The sequence below is a fragment of the Chiloscyllium plagiosum genome, unplaced genomic scaffold (assembly GCF_004010195.1).
Source record: "Chiloscyllium plagiosum isolate BGI_BamShark_2017 unplaced genomic scaffold, ASM401019v2 scaf_9743, whole genome shotgun sequence".
In the NCBI taxonomy this organism is placed as follows: domain Eukaryota; kingdom Metazoa; phylum Chordata; class Chondrichthyes; order Orectolobiformes; family Hemiscylliidae; genus Chiloscyllium; species Chiloscyllium plagiosum.
The window spans coordinates 1-4,426 of NW_025214951.1; the positions used below are offsets into that span (position 1 = coordinate 1).

Sequence of the window (4,426 nt, forward strand, 5' to 3'; positions counted from 1 at the left end):
CCCTACAATTGAAATCAAACTTACTGGTCTATAGTTCACCACACTCTCTCTTCCTCCCTTCTTAAATAGTGGGGTTACAATTACTGCCTTCCAGTCAGCAGGAAAATCCCAGAAATCTGAAAGATAATAGCAACGTATCCACTATCTACAGTTCCTTTGTGAAGCCCTCTGGGACGAAGCTCTAAGTCCTGCAAATTTATCAACAGTCAATCCAACAATTTGCATGTAGGCCGTCATTAATAATACTAATTTATTTTAGCTCATTAGCTATTCAGGTCCCCGTTGCTGAATATTCCTGGGAGATTTTCTGTGTCTTCAGTCATTTCACAGTTCTCCATGAGAAATCCTCCTGTCCTCAACGGTAAACTTGGTCATGCGAACATTTTTCTTTCACATATATGTTCCTCGCCAGTTTGGATTCATATTCTCATTTCCCCTGAGTTTCCCTCTCTTCCCTCAGTCTCTCTCCCTTCCCCATTTATCGCCGTCTCTTCCTTCCTCCAGTTTCTCTCTCTCTCCCAGTCACGTACTCACCAACTGTCTGTGAGTTCTCCCTGCCTCCCCCTGCCCAATCTCTGTCTTTCTTTCTCTTCCCATTTTTCTCTATCATTCGCCCAGACTCTCTCATTCTCTTTCTCTGCGCCAGTCTCTCATCTCTCACTGGTGTCTCTCTTCCCCCAGTTTTCCTCACATTCTCAGTCTTCTCTTACCAAACAATCCTCCCTCATTCTCTCTCCCACCCAAAGTCTCTCTGTCTCCTCAGTCTCTCCTCTCTCTTTCATCCCTCCCTCACTCCAATGACAGTGCCCACTCCCTCAGCACTGACCCTCCGACAGTGCCCACTCCCTCAGCACTGACCCTAGCTCTGTAGTTACGGGTGTACACACATCTGTGTCTGTCTGCTTCTGAAAATGATGAACTGGATGAGGCCATTCTACCCTGTCTGGTGTTTTCCCTCGTCCCGCAAGGTCGTTTTTGATTTGCTCATCCCAGCTCAGTGCCCTCCCCCCCCCCCCCACGGTGACCTGTTACCTGTTTGATTGTGGAGAACGTATCTCACAACTCACCCCTCAACTCTGCTTCTGTTACATTTTGAGGAGGAGGGAGTCAGCAGTTTACCTGGACAAGTTGGGGAGTAGTGGAAAATTCAGAGGGAGATGGAGAGAGGGGTTAGAGAAAGCTGCTGTCCCCCTTTTGTCAAATGCTCAGTGACGAGGGTGTGGGCCGTCGTGTGGTATTGGAAAGGGTGTGGTAGAAACTCCATTGCAACACTGCTGTTCGGAGCTGGGCCTGGTCTCTGAGGTACCTCACCCCTGTCTGCCACTCTGCCCCCCACCCCCCTCTCTCTCTCTCTGCAGGTAACCTGACATTCCCAGTGTCCAGTACATCCTCGCCTCCCACCACCCAGGGGCTCCCCATCACGGTGGAGTACAACATTGTGGACGGACTGACCCATTCCTTCGGCGATGCTGTGAGCGTTTCCGTGCCTGGAGGAAGTCCCTTGATCCGGGTTCTGGAACGGGCCCGGGATCTGTATCCCGATCGTTTCAGGTATGGCCTACTGTGACGGAGGTGATCGCCTGACTTGGGGGCCAGTTCATTAGATACACTCGGGAGGGAGCTGGACATGACCCTTGTGGCTAAACGGACCAAGGGGTTTAGAGAGAGAGCAGGAACGGGATACTGAGATTGTATGATCCACCGTCATTGTACTGAATGTTGCTAGAGGCTCAAAGGGCCGAATGGCCTCTCCTACACCTATTGTCTATGTTTTCATGGTAGCTGTTTCTGATTGCCAGTCTGAACGATGCCTCATTTTCTGTTCAAAGCTTTAGTATCACACAGAAACTGTGGGGCCCATCTCTGACCACCGTCCAGGGTCTAACGGCATCCAGTCAGAACAGAACTTATTGGCAGCTCCTGAGTGGATCCAAGCCACTGGATCAGGGTAAGAATTGACCATAACAAAGTCAGAAATAACTGGGAAATCTCAGCAGGTCTGGCAGCAGCCGCAGAGAGAAATCAGAGTTTCGGGTCCAGTGACCCTTCCTCAGAACTGAATCCACAACAGATAAATAACACAGCTGCAGGTTAATACACAGTAGATCCAGTAGCATTATTCTGTATACCCAGCTCCTGCAGCACTGTACTCTGCATTATTCTTGGTGAAACCATTGTTGATTGTTGGAAAACTGGGTCACTAATGTCCTTTAGGGAAGGAAACTGCCATCCCTACCTGCTGTGACCCACATGTAACTCCAGCTTAGAGTGGTGCTGGAAAAGCACAGCAAGTCAGGCAGCATCCGAGGGGCAGGAAAATCAATGTTTCGGGCAAAAGCCTGAAGAAGGGCTTTTGCCCGAAACGTCGATTTTCCTGCCCCTCGGACGCTGCCTGACCTGCTGTGCTTTACCAGCACCACTCTAATCTAGACTCTGGTTTCCAGCATCTGCAATCTGTGTTTTTACCTCATGTGACTCCAGACCCACAGCAATGTGATTGACTCTTAACTGCTGTCTGGGATGGACAAGGAATTCTGGTCCAGCCAACAGCGCTCTGATCCCATCAATACATTTTTAAAAATCCAATAACTAAACTCTTATAACACTATACCCCGGAGTATTCATTCATTGACATAACTCATGCACAATTGTACACAAGGTTGTAACTCTCTCTCCCCCACCCCTTCCCCAACCTTTCTCTATCTCTCTTCTCTCTTTCTCTTCCCCGCCTCTCTCTGTCTCTCCCTTCTCCAACCTTTCTCTCTCTCTCTCTCTCATTCCCCTCCCCAGTCTCGCTCTCTCCCCATCTCTCTCTCTCGCTGTCTATCTGTGTCTCTCCATTCGTCAACTGTGGGTGGCACAGTGGCACAGTGGTTAGCACTGCTGCCTCGCAGCACCAGAGAGCCCGGGTTCAATACCCACCTCAGGTGACTGACTGTGTGGAGTTTGTGCATTCTCTGCGTGGGTTTCCTCCAGATGCTCCAGTTTCCTCCCACAGTCCAAAAATGTGCAGGTCAGGTGAATTGGCCATGCTAAATTGCCTGTAGTGTTAGGTGAAGGGGTAAATGTAGGGGAATGGGTCTGGGTGGGTTGCTCTTCGGAGGGTCGGTGTGGCCTTGTTGGGCCTTGTTGCGTCTGTTTCCACACTGTAAGTAAAAAAAGAACTCGTACACGAGGTTGTAACTCTCTCTCTCTCTCTCTCACACACCTTCCCATCCTCTCCCCCTGTTCCGAACCTAGTTGTTCGGTGTTGAGGAAGAACCCTCAAAGTAATTGTTTATTACTTTGCCTTGCCAGGTATCGGTGATTACAAGCCCAAAGACGGGGAGCAAATCTTTGCAAAATACAGCAACTACTGATAGGGAACTGAGTGCGATTCAGGAAGGGAAATCGAGAACGATGGAACGCAAGGAAGGAATCTTCCCCTTCTCCCATGATGCTGCCTTCCAGTACCATCCCAGCATACCTCCTGCTTATTCGGAAATCACCCACCCCTTTCTCCACACGCAGAAGTCGTTCTGCTTTGAACTTGGAAGCCTCTCAAACTAACTGAAAGATGCTGTCTGTATCACCTCTCTGACTGATTAATACTGAGCTCACACCATTCTCTCTTTGCAGCTTTGGTTCCCCATTGTGTCTCCCCTCTCGATGCATCAGCACATTGAAAACCCCGTTACCCCATTTCCAACTCGACAGCAGTTCCCATTCTCTGATAATCCTCCCCACCACCAGGCCATTCACAGACTTCCAGGGAAATACAACGTGCGATGTCTTCCTGTCTGTCTGTGCCTATCTTTATCTCTGTAACCCATGCCAGCCCCTACGCCCCCTCTCTATCTCTGTAACCCTCTCCAGCCACTACACCCCCCCCCTATCTCTGTAACCCCTTGCAGGCCATACAAACACTCCCTATCTCTGTAACCCCCTCCAGCCCCTACACCCCCTCCCTATCTCTGTAACCCCCTCCAGCCCCTACACCCCCTCCCTATCTCTGTAACACACTACTTGTTACACACAGATGCCAGGCAATGACCATCACCAATAAGAGACAACCACCACCCCTCGATGTTCAATGGTGTTACCATCACTGGATCCCCCCCGACTCTCCAGGTCCTGGGGGTTACCATTAACCGGAAACTCTATTGGACTCTCCACATAAACCCAGCGGCTGCAAGAGCAGGGTCAGAGGCTGGGAATCCTGCAGCGAGTAACTCCCCTCCTGACTCTCCCCCCGAAGCCTGTCCCACCATCTACAGGGCACGGGTCAGGGGGGTGAGGGAATACTCCCCCCTTGCCCCTGGATGGGGGCAGCTCCAACCACACTCGAGAAGCTCGACCCCATCCAGGGACAAAGCAGCCCCCCCCCCACCTCCCTGCCCAGTGTCGATTGGGACCGGCACCCAGCTGATTGGCACCTCCTGGGGGG

The 4,426-nt window shown here is 50.9% G+C and overlaps 1 long non-coding RNA gene across 1 annotated transcript; it reads left to right on the forward strand.

The window, feature by feature from the left end:
- The first annotated feature begins 1,355 nt into the window (after positions 1 to 1,355).
- Positions 1,356 to 3,606, forward strand: LOC122548095. Its single transcript, XR_006311172.1, has 3 exons — positions 1,356 to 1,551; positions 1,830 to 1,948; positions 3,298 to 3,606. It is a non-coding gene; the product is annotated as an uncharacterized LOC122548095 (long non-coding RNA).
- Positions 3,607 to 4,426: the final 820 nt, after the last annotated feature.